We start from the raw sequence: 16,533 nt of genomic DNA, 5'->3' as shown, positions 1-16,533 counted from the left end.
TGAGATGAACGGCTTGCCTTAATTGTTTAGGGATGCGGGGGTGAGAAAGTAGGACGTGTGGCAGCGGCTCGCTGGCACCTCCACAAAGAGACCACAAGTTTCTCAAAACAAGAAAAACACCCCGCTTGCCATCATGTGAATTATTCAGACTATTACAGAACCATGACCATTGTGTCTCATGTAGGTCGCGGTGGCGTCGCTAGTGATGGTAGGGTCGGATTCACGGATATTCTTTCCTTGCCGGGTGAAAGAAAAGGGGGGAAGTGTGCTTGCAACTGTCGGGAATCATTTGGCCATGTCCGGCGCATGCATCGGGAAGGGTGGTTTTCAGGGTGTGAGAGATATACTGTTTTAAAGCCTCATGACTTAAAGATGAGGGTTCGTGTTTTCATTAGTGAATGTGTGATGAAAACTCCCCATAACGAGGTTGGAGAACCTTGTTGTCGCCTCCGGGGGAACCGGGGCCTATAAATTACTAACGGCCCTGACGCCGCTGGAGTCGAACAGTGGACACTGAAACCTCCTCAAACCCCTCTGGGACAATCGTTGGCATCTTCTGAGGGTCTACAGTTCGAGTGGTCTTTACTTTATAATGAAGGACCTGGTGGCCTGCCATCACAAAGCTACCCCACATCGCCTTTACACAAACAGGGGGGAAAGTAGAACATTAGTGGCCATTTTCGCTACTTTACTTTAAAAAATAATTTCTCTGCTTTGTTTGTTTTATGGTTCTTTTTCATTCTCAGTGGATTTCCTTATCAATATGCATGTTAAATTACCAATTCAGGCCGCTCGTGAATAAAATGTGTTAGGGAACATTCTTCAGCTTACTTAAATGCCATTATGATCTTGTTCAAACTTACTTTTAAATCAGTTTGGACAGCCCAAGCCAAAATGGCTTACGTACAAGGAAAAGAGATACAACCCCTTTATGCTTCCCTTGTTAAGAGAAACCTGACTTTGTTAAAGAGGGCCCACCTTGCTAGTGTTTCCTGAAGACATTCCTTGCCCTGTTAAACACAACTCTGAGTTTTAAACTCCTAATGGAAGTCCGTCTTGCCTTGTAACACTTAGCAGAAGGATCTCACGTTGAGCAAGTTGGGAAGGATAACGGCAAAAGGTTGTGGTACGTTGGGCGGAACAAAACAGGTTCAAGTTCCTTGATACAAATCGGGGCGTCTCTTTTTGTCTAGGGGCCTTGTTAATGGTTTTAAAGGGGCACCCGCTTTTTGTGTGACAGCCTGCATCTGTCTGCTTGCAAAGACAAGCTCGGACAGACACACATTTCTGCAACCTGAACCCCTGGCTGGCTGTGGGATTTACGAGTCGTGGTTCTCGGCTTGTACTCTGGCATGTAAGAATAACGTGTTCAGATCAGGTACCTACTACCACCACTGTAAAACATATCACTGTTACAAAGGAAAACCTGTGATGGGGGACCCTTACCCCCATGTTTCTTGACCTTCCCCCGACCCTTCCTTCCCTCTCTCTTACATGCTCAAAAAACCACACACACACACACACACACACACACACACACACACACACACACACACACACACACACACACACACACACACACACACACACACACACACACACACACACACACACACACACACACAAACAAGGCTCTTTTTATTGAATCACAAGCCGTTCAGTGTGGAATTAAAGTCAACGCACACCTGCAAAAACATTATTTTCTCACTTTCTGTTGTAAGTAAGTTGGCTTTGTTGTATACAGGGAATGGGTTAGTCTAGCAATTGTAAGTGTTTGGCACTTGTTTCTATAAACATCCTTGCTGTACCGACAGCGATATTGTTTCTCCTTCTTCTTACAAATGTACTAATAAATAAAAACGCCTCCTAAATGCCCTACATTTAAATGTAAATGTAGTGCAAAGAAGCTCTTGACAAATTCATTACTCTTAAGTTCACATGTCCTTTTGCTGCGTTTGTCAAACCCAACAGAATGAGCGTGAGGGGCCTTTGATCACACTTCTGTGAAGGAGTTGTTTTACAGACACAGAGGTTTTTTTCAAAGTTGCCAAAGAGCATTTTTCAGCAATCCCTCATTTCTTTGTTTGGGCTGTACTAGGGCAGTGGAGCAGACAGGCTTGTTGCAGGCAGATTATTTCAGCTGCACCAGGATGTAATATACATCTTCTAGTGGGGCTTTGTATATAGCTGGAAGGTTCTAGATTTAGAGTGAGATTGATGAGCTTGTATGTAGAGAGAAACTCATCTGTGTAGATGATTATCTACAGTCCAGATATATCTCAGGAGAGTGTCAAGCATCTACCAAACTTTCACCTTTGTCAACAATCGGGTTTCGCTTTCATTCAAACAAGTACATGGACCGAAAAGGAATGCATGAAACCACACTTCTACCCCCCTCAACCCCCTCCTCTCCCCCTTGTTCCCAAGTTTTTCTTCATGAAAACAGTCCAGCCCTGACTCTTGCCAGTCCCAACCGTTGCTAGTGGTGGAGGTTTAGATGTATGGAGCAGGCACCGCCGGTGTAATTAGTCCTGTTTGGTACGGGGCGAGTTGGATTGGGGTTGTGATCAGGGGGTTTGCTTGCATTAATCACCGCCTCGGTCTCCATGGGTTGTGGACGCTGAGTAATGACCTATAGGAGAAAGGTCTTGATAGGTGACCCCCCCCCCCCCCCCCAGGGCTCTCAAGCGACCAGAGGATCCAGGGGTACACCAGGGGGTCAGTGGCCCCAACCACTCCTACCCTTATCTGTGCAGAAGAAATTTCCCACAAGAAAAAAAAAAAAAAGAGAGAACCTTATCCCCTCCATCCTCAATTCCTCGTGTCCAAACCACCACCACCATCACCACCACCCCCTATGTGTAGGCCTCTTCTCCAAAGGGACAGGCACTAATCTTCCTGAGAAGAGGAATTTCTTCTTTTATTTTCCTGGCCCCTAAATGAGACTCTTATGCTGCAGTGGTTCCGCAGGACGAGAAGGAGCAGCATGGGAAGGGAAGGGGGGGGGGGGGGGGGGGGGGGTTGGAGGGCTTTAGCTTATAGGCAAAGGGATCTAATGTGAATGTGGTCAGCTTCCTCTCCCCCAAACCCACTCCTTACGGTTTTAACTCTGTGGCCCTCCATTGTCGATAATGGATTTTTGGAACCCGAAAAAAGACCCCTCCTTTTGTCTTTCTTTTACCTTTAAAGGGAAACTTCACCCATTTCTATTAAGTTTTGTATCGTTAGAAACACACTCATATTTTTGAATGGTCGTGCATCATTCCCTTATTTTCTGGGAAAACTGGAGAGAACCGTATCGATCTCCAACAGTTCCTGTTGAAGATGACGCAATATGACGATTTTTGCGTAGAAGTAAATAGGAAGTGTAAGAGGGGAGGATTCTCGTAAGACTAACAGCACTAGTCCCACCCCTCTATAGGGGGTGGGACCCACTGAAGCTACAGACCTATTACAGCAGTGCCAGTGTGTGGGACTTCACCAGCAGAAAGTAACATTCACAGCGTCTGAAGCTAAGCTAACAGAGGCTGTTGATAAAACTGAAGTACAATGGCGGAAGGTACTGGATCTGACATAGAAGATGGCACCATGCAAAAGTCCACCATTTCGAAAGAAATACAAACGAGGACTAATTCACTGCAGTGAATTAGTCCTCGCGGGATCAGCTGATAGCAGTCTTGCGGTATCAGCTTGGTAGATGGAACAGCGAGGTGTCCGATAGGCGGAGATCTAGATCAGCGGGAGTGGCCAGCGAAGCTGTGCATCGTGGTGCAATCCACGATCCACTTCAATCCACAAGCACCAAAAAGTCATTTTCTGCCTTTTCTCGGTCAAGACGGCACCAAATTAGAATTTTATTTTATTATTCGACTACATATAGGACCCAATTTCAATACATATTCATGCCTCCACCGGTGAAATGCTCCTTTAAGGAATCGAAAAGAAAAAAAAGGTACAGTTCCTAACTACTTCAGGTGGTTCATCAACATGCATCTGCAGAGAAGGGTTCTGTGGCACAGCCATGTGTTATGGGAGCATTAGGACAGTGCAATACAGCAATGATACTTTCATCATGTCATTGCCATTTTCTATTTTTCTTTTAACGGCCGGCTTAATTCGACTTGCTAAGCTGTGTGGACAAAAAATACCTCCCATGGGGCTCCTATAGCAATGAAATATGTCAAAAATATAATTCGGAGGAGCCAGAAGTATATTTTCATATCCCCAGTAGGTAGTCATGTTGCAAGAGAATCTGGTCTATCCAGTGTCATGCATTTTGCAAGACCATATCAATAATTCTTTCGCTAATACTTGATACTTGAGAAGACTTGCGAGCAACAAGCTTACAGGAAGGTCTATTGACTGAGAACCGACATTGCTTTCTTCCTGTCAGGGATCGTAGCCACACACTATCAGGAACACGCTGTGTTTCTCCAAAAAATCCTTCAGAGAGAGAGAGATGTATAGAGCGAGGGATTGATATTATTACCGTTCCGGAAAAATCGCTCAATTTATCTGTTTGCACAAGTTGCGGTGCAGTGGTCATCCCTCCTGAGGCGTTAAGGCGATGGCATGTTCTTTATGTTGGACTCTTGAATTAGTTCATTTTTTTAATTAAATTGAAAAATAATGATTTAATGGGTTTTCGTGGTTGTTTGCATTATCTATCTTTATTTTCTTATCTTCTAGTTCTCAGTAGCACTTTTGACCTTTTAAACTCCCTCTGAAAACACATTCCCTACCTTGTTGAGAGAAGAAGCGAGAGGTACAGGCAGACAGTGAGAGGGGGAGGGAGGGAGAGAGATAGAAAGAGAGAGAATGAATCAATGTGTTGCTATCAGGGATAGAGTCATCAGTGTTTACACTAATTCATGCAGCTTTTGAAATCAGTTAAGGTGATATCTCCCCATTCTCCTTTTCCTTCCATCCCGCCTTCACATTTCTCAACCCACCCTCTATATCGCTCTCCCCCCTTCTATCCATCTCTTTCTCCCTCTCTGTCTCTGCCCCCTCTATCTAACCCCAACTTTCCCCATTTCTATCTCATTCTCTCCCCTCCCTCTCTATATCTCTCGCTCCTCGACATCTTCTCTCCCTCTTCCTTTCACCCTCTCTCAGTCTATACCTCCCCTCTTCTCTCCCTTATCTGGAGTTCCACTTGGTGGACCGTCCGTACAAGGCCGGATTTAAAGATTAGATATGCTAAGTGAAAGCAGAAGTAGACCTCTTGTTTTTCCTTCTTCTTTTAACTTTCCTGATCGTACAAAAATGCCAAAACATTAATTCTTCCTTAGTTTTGGATGTTGCAGTTCCCTCATCATCATCACCTTCATTGTCATCATCATCATCCTCCTCATCATCATCATCATCTTCATGATCATAATTGTCACCATCACGGAGCTGGATGGCCTACATACTAACATAACGCGAGGGCAGTTCACTTCCTCAGATACTGGTCATGAAGGTTAAAAAAGAAAGATGAATTATGAAGCAGTTCCCTAGATCTCCAGATTCCCTTTTCTGTTGATTTGTAAAGATTCAGCATGCTAACTCTGGACTCTCCAGTTCAGTGGAATTACTCAACCAGTTGAAAGCACTACAGAGATACTCGGCTTCCCAGCTCTAGGAAAGGGAAATCAGAAGACAAATGTATATTTTACTGAATACTTAGTAGGGAGAAGTCTATAAAAAATTTAAAGATTAGGCCAGGCTCGTCTACACATTGTATTCTCCTTGTGAGGCCGCCCTTGCTATTAAAGGTCTCTCTCTTTTTCTCTAGAACTTTCTTGTGGAAATTGGTAAACTCCCAAAATAAATAAGTAGGTTATAACTATTAAAATACAAGATGCTTTCGCAATATACGTGCCCCTTATTTGAAGACATGAAAAGAAGAGCCATTTAACTTTATGTTTCAACACAATGTAAGGCTTTTCTAGACCTGGTAGCCAGTGTTCCCCTCACCTCCTTCACCTTTCTGCAGAACACTCTTTTTGAGAAGGGAACAATAAAAGGCTTTTCTTCAGTGTGAGACTTCAAATCTCCCTGAACCAGAGGCACCCAGAGCTAAGGAGAACAACAGATACTGTACCTTCACATTTACAAGGACTAGGTGATGAGTAGGGAGCTATAGATTAATGCTTAATGATTGTGGATGACCCACTATCCTGTCCGCTAGCACTCCCTTGCCCTCTGCCTCTTCTCTCGCTTCCCCTCTTTTCTCCCTTTTGTGCTATAATCCCAAACTCTCTCTTACTCTTGTTTTAACTTATTTTTCTTTATTTTATCTTTATCTTTACTCTTCTCCTATCATTCTATCCCCAAGTCTCTCATCCCTATGCCTTACATGCCTATATACTTCACAACCACAACATTTTCCCAGCATGCAATTGGTTAATGACCCCCCCCCCCCCCCAAACCTGCATCTAGTCCACTTCCTTCCTGTTTTGCTGGGGTTGAGATCAGATCTGTTACAGTGCTCAGTCCTCCAAGATAGACTCAATCAACTGCCCTTCCTCCCTCCTCCCCGCCCCCCCAAAAAACATTAAAAAAAAACTGGCAGTTCGAACCCTTCCCCCTCCAGACGATGGCCCGTTCATCCGCCACCACTCTCCCAAACCGTTACGAATCCTGGAAGCGCCCAGCCTGTGCTAATGTAGCTCTAACACTCAGCAGTTCAAGGAAACCAAAATAAACCTTGGGAGCAGTTCAGACGTGGCGAAACAAAAAATGTGTGCGAGCTGTAAACACAGGCAGGAGGTGCTTGTGTAAACAGCACCCGGGGTGCGCTGGCGGAGGCAGTCCAGAGGAGAGGATGCTTTTGTGGTCACTAAAACCAAGCCCCCCCCCCACCCGTCGTTGCAGACCACCGCCCCCAGACACACAGCTGTTGTCCCCGCCTCGGGTGTTGTACACACTTCCAGGCAAAGTCTCAATCCTAGAAGGGGGGAGTTGGTCGTAGTGCGGGGGAGTAAAAAGTTTCTAAACCTTCTGGACTTTTCTGGTATTCATTCTTGGATTATCATTTCACCCCCACCAGCAACCCCCCGTCCCTGCATGGGAAATGGCCACCGTTTCATCAAGTGTGAAGAACCATCACAAAGGGATACTTTTAAAATAAAAGCCCTCTGTAATTGTGTTGTGGCGGGGTTACTTAAACCCAGAGTGAGGAAATTGATTTCTGCCAACACTGAAATCCCTCCTGAGGGAAGCGTGGATTCTGGTAATTATAGATCTAGGGTTTCACTGCCGCTGTTGTCCACTCTCTCACCGTTTAGCAATTAGTGGGATCCCACAGCGCTTTGAGACACTGCCTGGCGGGGATAAGCTGGTCACCTGACGGCAGAGCCAGGTGACGCCAGGGTAACCAGCCCTGTGTTTAAACATGTGGAAGGACGGGGGTCCCAAAGCAACAAATAGTCAGAGGTTTTTACTCGGCCGAGCAATCCGATAAACATTTACCAAATAACGTCTTTCTTACTTTCCTTTTCTCTCCTGCTTGTTTATCCCTTGCTTGCTTTCCTTCATTTTTTTCTTACACTGATCCTTTTCTCTCCCTTTCACTACCTTTCACCCACTTTTGCTTTCCATTCTTATTTCCCCTCTTCTCTCTCTCTCTCTCTCTCTCTCTCTCTCTCTCTCTCTCTCCTATGTATTAAAATGAATGAGAAAGGAAGAGATTTGAGAGCAAGAGTAAGAATCAAAGAGGGAGGAGAGAGAGAGGAGAGAGCGAAAGAATTCTAGAGACAGGGAACTCCAGACACTACAGCCGTGCGGCCCGTGACACCAGCGGTCTGGCCCCTGGCCTCGCTCCAGGGACGCAGACCTAGACAGGCCGCAGAAAACCCACAGTGTAATCAAAATAAACAAAGGAGCTTGAGTAAAGGCAGAAGACCCTGGCATGAAAAACAGACACGCTCCCCCTCCCCCAGTTCACGGAGAACACTGAGCCCCAGAATGGGCAGAACGCGAAACAAACCCCGGTGAACCTGTGAGCTACGACCCACACCTGTTATGGTGAGGAACACAGCTTGTAGAATAGAGTGGGTGGAATGGGTGGAAAGTTACAATGCTTACATTTGATGGTTAGATCCATTAGAATACAAGGGACAATGTCATTAAAATAAGTAGCCAATTATGTTGCAGATATTTGATTGACGCATTTACTATAACCCTTGAGATTTATCCATTGAGGTCGAAAATAAAGGTGTTACAGCAGCAAAACAATAGTTCACAAACCAGAGGATACAAGGATCGTTATACAAATAATATTGTTTGGGACAGCCGTGATAAACATTTATATAAAAAACAACAACACATAGGCTATATAGAATCAATGTAGATACTGCTTTCCGTTGACTTGAACAGAATAGAATCTAAGGCCCCGTCCACACTAACCCGGGTAAATGTAAAAACGCACATCCGCAATGAAAACGATCCCGTCCACACAATCGTTTTCATATTGTTTTCGGAATGTTTTCCATCCACGTTCCACACTGAAATTATTTTGATAAACAGTTGTTGTCATGGTTACGCCACTCCGCCACGCCTCTCTGTTTAGATTACAGGGGCGCGATCAGCTGATGTTTACAGTTGATCAGCTGGTTAATCATTTTCACTAAGAAGCAAAAATATGTCTCTAACCAAAGGTACAAAGGCAAGGGTTTTTTTAATGGACAGACGTGGTGGAGGAGGTGGAGGTGGAGTTGCTATTGAGGAGGAGGAGGATAACCGACAACATCCACGGATCTCTCATCCGAGTCGTCTGGCCTTCTATTTGGGGGCGCAAAATGTCACATAGCTTGTATAGGCTGCCTCTCGACAGCCTGGAGTTCTCTCTCCACTCCTCTGGCAACACTGTCTGGGTAACAAACAAAATTAAATAAATTAGTACATTGTACAGAGAGATCATCATTTGCATTTCACCTGCCATTTTTTTTTGATGAGCGTCTCGGTCTCGAGCGCAAGCTTGTGGCAGCGTCATGGCAGTGTCATGGCAACCGAACGTCATCGATTCTGAAAGCCTCCTTCTACCCTGTCCACACCACAACGCGAACCCAGCGTTTTCACATTTATCCACCTCAGCGATCGTTTTCGAAAAGGATCGTTTTCAGTGTCGGATTTCTCAGTTTTAGTGTGGACGAAAGGGCTAAAGGGATAAATATTTATGCGTATGTAGATTTAGCCGGGTTAGTGTACACGGGGCCTAAATCACTTTTTTTTTAGCTGCTGACACTTTCGTAACGTTCCATTACTCCCATTTACTTAGAATCCCTTCGTCCACCAGTGTCTGGTATGCACAAAGAGCTTATTGTGCAGACCAGTGGGCTGGAAGAGAGAAAGACTATGGTGATATCATAGTCCTAGTCGTCCTCTTGGCCCTCACAGTAAGAACAACGTGTGTGCGCAGCTCTCAGCTCCTCTCCTGCTCTGTAACCTCGACCAAAGACGGTTGCGGCGCCCCTTTGTGGTCGCCACGGTCCCCAGGAAATAATGCAAACAAAGTGGAACCATATGGAAAAGTAATCCGACGTCATTTTGGTATAAAAAAATGCATGCTGGGAACAGTAGGATGTGGAGACCAGTTTCAGAATAACGACTGGGTAGCGAGGGGATTGAGTGATATCTCTAGCCAGAGCTGGCAGTGTAGCTTTAGATATTTTTTGTACAAGAGAACTCATTCAAAGCATTGCATGTCTGCGATTCAAATCCAACTGCAACCAATTTCAACATGACATAGCTCATGCAATCCTGGCTGTCAGTTTCCCATAAAGGCCTATGCAGTGCTACGGGTTTATTCATTTTGGCATGGGTGGGCCCCATATGCATCAAACCAGTAATTCTTCCGGCAGGGTAAGCAAAGTGCTTTTACCTTTTAAACTGTAAAGAAACGTTTTTATTTGCTCCACGTTTTAACACAGTTTAACATCAATAAAAAAGCTTTGAATTCCCTTCTATTTGTACAAAATCCTAATTAGGCCCATGTCTGCTTCCTCCCCTAGCAAAGTCAAGTGAAGGTGTAATCAAAAGTCCCTTTTTATAATAGTCTAATATAGTCAAACCCTTATAAATACGGCTCATCATTACGTTAGTGGAAACGAGCAGTGGAAAACGCCACGAAACATGGAAATGATAACACGTTTTTTGTAATGTGAAGGTAAAAGCCCCTAGCGTGTTAGCGGCCGGGGTCAGGATGGTCTTACCTCTGCGGTTCCTGCATTGGGAACCAGGATTGTGAATATTTGGCGTGAGCTTCAAAGAGTAACAAGATCATCCCCCAAAGACAATAAATACAGACATGTTGGAACCAGACAGGGGTCTAAAGGCATACACGATATCCACACACATACACGTGGGTGTGTGTGTGTGTGTGTGTGTGTGTGTGTGTGTGTGTGTGTGTGTGTGTGTGTGTGTGTGTGTGTGTGTGTGTGTGTGTGTGTGTGTGTGTGTGTGTGTGTGTGTGTGTAAGAAAGAATACAGAGAATGTGTGTGTGCCCATACATGAGGCTGGATGAATTATCCACAGCACACAAAGTTAGAATTACAAACTACATGAAGGTTCATACAACACTTGTAATACTAGGATACATAGACATATTTTTTCGGTTAAATACCATTAAAACATACAAAAGATAAAGAACTGCAGAAAGCTCTGGATAGAATATTTAATAAATGATTTGGTGTACGTAAAATAAGTTTAGAAAAATGTTTTAATCATACACCCAAAGACATTACAATTTCCTAAAATCCTAACTTTACATTGCATTTGCCTGTATGAGATGGTGAGACAGCTGGTAAGCATTTTGACAGTATGACAGGTATTGTACTTTCATGGCAGTAAGCCTTGCATCGGAAATTGGTATCGTGGCAGCCCTATTATGGGATGCAACCCGTTAGTTGACTGTACCGATGCCCAGCAACTACACAAAACAACCAGATGTGGCAACACACATTCTTCACCCTTAATTTTAAAACTCAGATCTGAAACTCTGATGTGTAGACGACATCTAGAGACAGAAGCAGTGGCATGAATGTCTGTGTGTGTGGGTGTGTGTTTGTGCGTGCACGTGTGACTATACCCTCAATTGCTCCCATGTTGGCTTTGGCTAACGTGTTTTGAGGTGCTTAGCGGGAGAAAGCACTGTAAATCCTTTTTATTCAGCGGGGCCTAAGTCGCAGAGGGAATGCAGCTCACCTGAAGAATTCCCACCGAAGATATCTGGAGAGAGAGAGACAGAGAGGAAGAGGAGGGTGCCGGCCGTAGAGGGGGGAGTGTTTACATATCAATATGCTCCCTCAAACTCCCAGGAAAGTAGTTATTTGCCTGAGAGTCGTTTTCTTCTTCTTTGTTAGGGGGGAGGGGTAACCCTTTAATTCCAGCAGAGGAAGTGCCCCTAAACCCCTGGATTGGGGGCCAGGGGGGCAGGGTGGAGTGGAGGAGGATGCAGACCTTACTAATCTACCTCATCCGCTCGGCTCTCCTCACGGTCCCCTTTGGGCGGAGGGGTGGGTCTGGGGGGGGGGGGGTGCGTTGGGCCGTCTCCAAAACCTGCTGCTTCAACCTGCTGGGGAGAGACTTGAAGACGTCCGGGCCTGGGGGGGTGTGGGACGGGAGGCGGGGGGGGTGTGAAGGGTACAGAGTGGGGGTGTTGGGGTGGAGGTGGGGTTGGGCTGAGGACCGGGACAGAGTGGGGGCCAAGAGTGAATAACTGGGGCCAATGAATGCTACAAAGCTGGCATGCTCTGGATTATATTATCAGGAAAAAAACAAGTATGGCCCCAAGTATTGAGGCCCCTGCAAGTCCTATAAATGAGCTGTTCATGGGCATGTGCCTAAACAATGCACATCAAAAGGTGAAGGCATTAATGTGTACTGATTGCATGGTGAGTGTATGTTTAATGTGTACAAAGCCAATCCATTACAATGAATGGGAACCTGTAACATTTAATTCACAAGCAATACAAGAGATGGATAGATTTTGATTTCTGCATACATCTACATTTATATTGTGTTTAGAATAATTTCACACCTCTTAAATAAAGCTTATTTGAGAGTGATTTAAATATAATGATTAAAAGAACTGGTATTCTAAGCTCTGCTACAGAAGGGATTGTGGGTAATGCAGTCAAAATAGTAAAACTGGGCAACTGGTGTATCGACGAAAGTTTGTAAGAGTAGGAACTGATATAGCGGTGCTGTGATCAGACAGCGTGCATGTCCCTGATCCATTGGTTGGCCAGCAGAGACAGAGAGCATCCCAGCAGCGATGGCATTTTATTGAATTAGGCCGCTGCGCACACAAGGCTGTCATTTGTACCTGTCTGTATAGTGCATACCTAACGCTAAAGTGAGGCAATGTGTTAGCTCAACAGGGGTCCTTTGTGCTCTCTGCTGCGCTATTGTCCGATTATTTAAAGCGGCGTTTAACATGCTAGAGAGGCTTCACAAAAATAATGTTTTTGCAGGTGTGCGTTGACTTTAATTCCACACTGGACGGCTTGTGATTCAATAAAAAGAGCCTTGTTTGTATTTGTGTGTGTGTGTGTGTGTGTGTGTGTGTGTGTGTGTGTGTGTGTGTGTGTGTGTGTGTGTGTGTGTGTGTGCGTGTGTGTGTGTGTGTGTGTGTGTGTGTGCGCGCGCTGCACTGTCAGTTTTGTCTGAGCGTGTTGAGGAGAACGAGGGAGGGCAGCTTGTCCACAGTGTGGAGACAGTGTAATTAGGTCTGAGCGAGCTAGAATAAACAGGAGAGGGCAGATGGCTAGTTTCCATTTATGGCTGACAAAGGCAAGAACAGACTACCACATTGTACATTTAAAAATGTATCATTCATTTATTCAGTCATACAGTATCGTATTTATATATTTATTCATTCATTAATTTAGTACTCTAACATTAACAACAAAGCCATGTTATTTTGTTTTTCGGTGACTGGTGAAACATGCAGGTCTCACAATTTATCAAATCTTTCTTTCATGGTTACTGTTGTCTTGTGCTTAACGTGATTCAGAGAGAAACTCATTTAGTTTTGTTTGCCAAAACAAATTATTGGTTTTGGGAAACAGATTTAGGGTCGGAGACAAAACTGTGGTTAGGATCATGCTAGAAGTTAAACCCACCTCCCCCTCGGCGTTGTGTAGTAGAGTTTTCATACCATTGCTTGTACCTCCTAAGCTGATCCACACTTTAAAACCACATATCCCAGGGGGCCATTGGGCTGCTGTGGCCTCTCCACAGGTACCACATATAAGCTGTGGTCCAACCCACCACCGTCCCTGGCCTTAAAAGGGGCCGACAGCTGGTGGTCCGACTGAGGGGAAGGTCAGAGACTGACAGCCGGCCTGCAGCCTCACTCACGGTCACAGAACCACAGCTCTTCTCCTATTGGAGTCAATAGCGTCTTTGTAGTAAGAGAAAAAATATTTTTGTATACATGGAATCCCTTCTGATAGGATCTCTGTAACTATCACTGCCAGCCAATGAAAGGACAGAATAGCAGGAGGTTGAAGAACCCTGGGACCTGTAATTGGATGTAACATCAACATTGATTTATTCTGGCTTTGTGCTTTTTGTTATGACGATGGCTACCACAGCAGTGCAGACTCAGCACTTCAGACCTGGGTGATGCAGTGTGTTAACTATGGTCCCCACTGTCTCTCTCATCAGCAGCCCTGGAAGAAGAAGTGTGGGGGGCTCCAAATGTCTGGTTCTAAGCAGGAACCCTACATTTCAAACTTAAATGAGGCCAGCTTTGAAATCAGTGCCGTGGTGGTGGTTGGTGGTTTAACATGTGGCGGGTGGGGACATGTGGCGTTGCCAATACATTCTCTCAATTGGGAAAATATTATTTCACAGGCGGTCGGGAGAGAGAGAGAGAGAGAGAGAGACAGAAGAGAAGCAGCCGGTCTTTCTATTCTACTACCGAGCTAAACCGCAGCTCAGTCGTGTGACTTTCATATGGCTTGAGATGGCTCTGAGGCGCTGATGTGGCGTGACGTTAATTGAAATTACAGGGAGAGTCAGAAATAACAGGGTGGCAGTCTGCGACAGCCCCCGCCCCCCACTCACATCGAAGGATAACATCTGGTGAGCATATGTGGACGTACGACATCATCATATTCACCATCATCATCATCATCATCATCATCATCATCATCATCATCATGAAGAGCCAGGAAGGGACTGTAGAATTCCTAAATGTGTTTCTGGATTTGAAGGAGGATTTGGGGGGGCGAGATGGGGTATGGTAGGGGATGGGGTGGTGGTGGTGGTGTTGGGCGCGGGAGGGGGGGATGCTTTCTAATCAAGAAGCTTGGATGACAAAAGCCACACTGCCCTCACCCCAGTGAGTCAATCCACAAGCAGAGAAACCAGATGTGTTTTTCCCCTGTCCCTTAAGATATACGAGAACCGAGATTAACATCGCTAAAGGCTCGCTTGTTACTTTACTTAGTTGCACATTTATTAAAAAAAAACAAAAAACATTTGTGTGAATACATGCTGGGAAAAACCCTTATCTGGTTCCCTCACAAAACACAAAGGGTACAAAAAAGCATTTCCATCCACTTTGAAAACAAATCACCCTAATTTACCCAGGGTGCATTCTTTTGGATCTACGCAGCAATTAATGTATAGGACCTACTTACCAGGGATTTTCACTGGAGCCTGAGGGTAGTCTCCAGTGTAATTGCTTCGACATGTTTCTTTTGGATGGCGTCCATAGCTAAGACTGCTCTTTATGCGTAAGGAATCGGCGCCCATTTTGAGGGGGCATTTTTTTCAAGTCTCCAACACTGGATGAAATCGACTCACTCTTCATTTTACTTTCTCTCTCTCTCTCTCTCTCTCTCTCTCTCTCTCTCTCTCTCTCTCTCTCTCTCTCTCTCTTTTCTTTTGTTCTCTCTTCATGTCTATGAGAGCTTAAGCTTAGATTTTGGACCTCATGACACAGTGTCGTCGTCCACTCCCTAGGCCCCTAAGGACAGGGATTTCACTCTTGGAATCAAAAGCAATTGATGGGTTAGCCGCCCTGCCCATGGGCAAGCTAATTCCAATCATGAACAATCAGAAATGCAAAGCCAAATATGGGCTGAAGGTTCTCATACTTAGTGGATTCTGTCCATTCATTGTTTCATGATTTATGCAATATTGTGTAACAACTTTTCCCTTTCTTGGTTATTCAATGTAAATATCTCAAAAGTGTAACGTTGTCAATCGTGCGTTGGATAATATTCAGATTCAACATTTTGTACTTAACATTATACTTATTTTCCATTGAGGTCATCAATGATTCAAACTGCCTCTTCAGCCAAAGAGGCCCCATCGGTCTGGAGGGTTGCACAGAGACTCTACATTTCATCTCAGAACAACATCAGACCCTGAATTCTATTGTTACATTTAACTTTGTGATTTTAGCACTGTCATCACCACTTCCACACTGTTTTCATTCCAACGCATCCCAGCCCCCAAATTTCCATCCGGCCCTCAACATCCCCAAACACAGCCTTATGCTTCCACCTCGCATGCAGCAACGTTGAGTCTTGTTCCTCTCACTTGACGCTAGCGTGTTATGACATATTCAGTGAAACACTGTAAGGGTATGTCTGTCCAGTCTAGAGCGAATACACGGCCCTCAATGCGATCCAGATGCATGTGGAGAGGCTGCAGCACAAAGCAAAAGAGGGGGACGCCATTGATCCCCCTCGGATCCATGGGAGGGATCTGTTCCCTGTTCACTCGTTCCATGTTGATACAGTGGAAGCACGAAACACACGTGCACACTTTCAACCAATTCGTCCTCCCTTCTCCTCCTCTTCCTTCAATATGAAGACCTTCCAATCCCTGGTTCTTTCACCTGAATAAGTCGGTCTGATCAACAGGTTAATCACCATGCTAACTAACAGAGTACTTACTGAGACCATTTTGATGGCTATTCATGGCCTGCCTGGAGCCGTTGTAGTTGTGTAGTTGTTGTGTCTCCCCTACTATACTCAGCAACTGTCTTTAAGAAAAGGGACAGCCGCAACCACCAGAGGGGAAGGCCGTTTGGCCCGAGGTCAGATGATTACTGTTCCAGGGCTGGTTTTCAAATTCAAGTTTATTATAGCCATTTCAACAATGTATAAAATACAGTTGATAGGAATTTGTTTTGGTGTGCTCACATGTATTACACAGCAACATAACAACACAACATAACAAGACGAAAAGCCAAAACGGCACATAAATAACAAGGAGTACAACATTTAACACACATAAAAAACACACAATGCATGGTTCGCAGAGAATGACAGCAGTAAAGTACAGTACAGTGGTGCAAAAACTGCAAGTGAGGTAGACCATGAAGATCTTAAAGACCTTAAAGTGCTTAGTGCTTCAAGTGGCGTATAGCTTATAGATAGGTACTATCCCTAAAGCGTGATGTTTTACTTGTGATGCTTCTGTACCTCCTCCCTGATGGTAAGAGTGTGAATAAGTGGTGTGCTGGATGAGAGGGGTCAGAGATGATCTTCCTAGTTTTCCTGGAAATTCTGGTGTCATAG

General features: G+C 44.8%; 1 protein-coding gene across 2 annotated transcripts in view; it reads left to right on the top strand.

Annotated features, from left to right (window-relative positions):
* gli2a (GLI family zinc finger 2a) overlaps positions 1-16,533 on the top strand; it is a 78,633-nt gene that overhangs the window by 18,316 nt on the left and 43,784 nt on the right. The window lies entirely within an intron of this gene.

Source organism: Gadus macrocephalus, chromosome 20 (genome assembly GCF_031168955.1).
Source record: "Gadus macrocephalus chromosome 20, ASM3116895v1".
Classification (NCBI taxonomy): domain Eukaryota; kingdom Metazoa; phylum Chordata; class Actinopteri; order Gadiformes; family Gadidae; genus Gadus; species Gadus macrocephalus.
The sequence above is the reverse complement of the archived record's forward strand: the minus strand, read 5'-3'. Positions and strand labels throughout refer to the sequence as shown.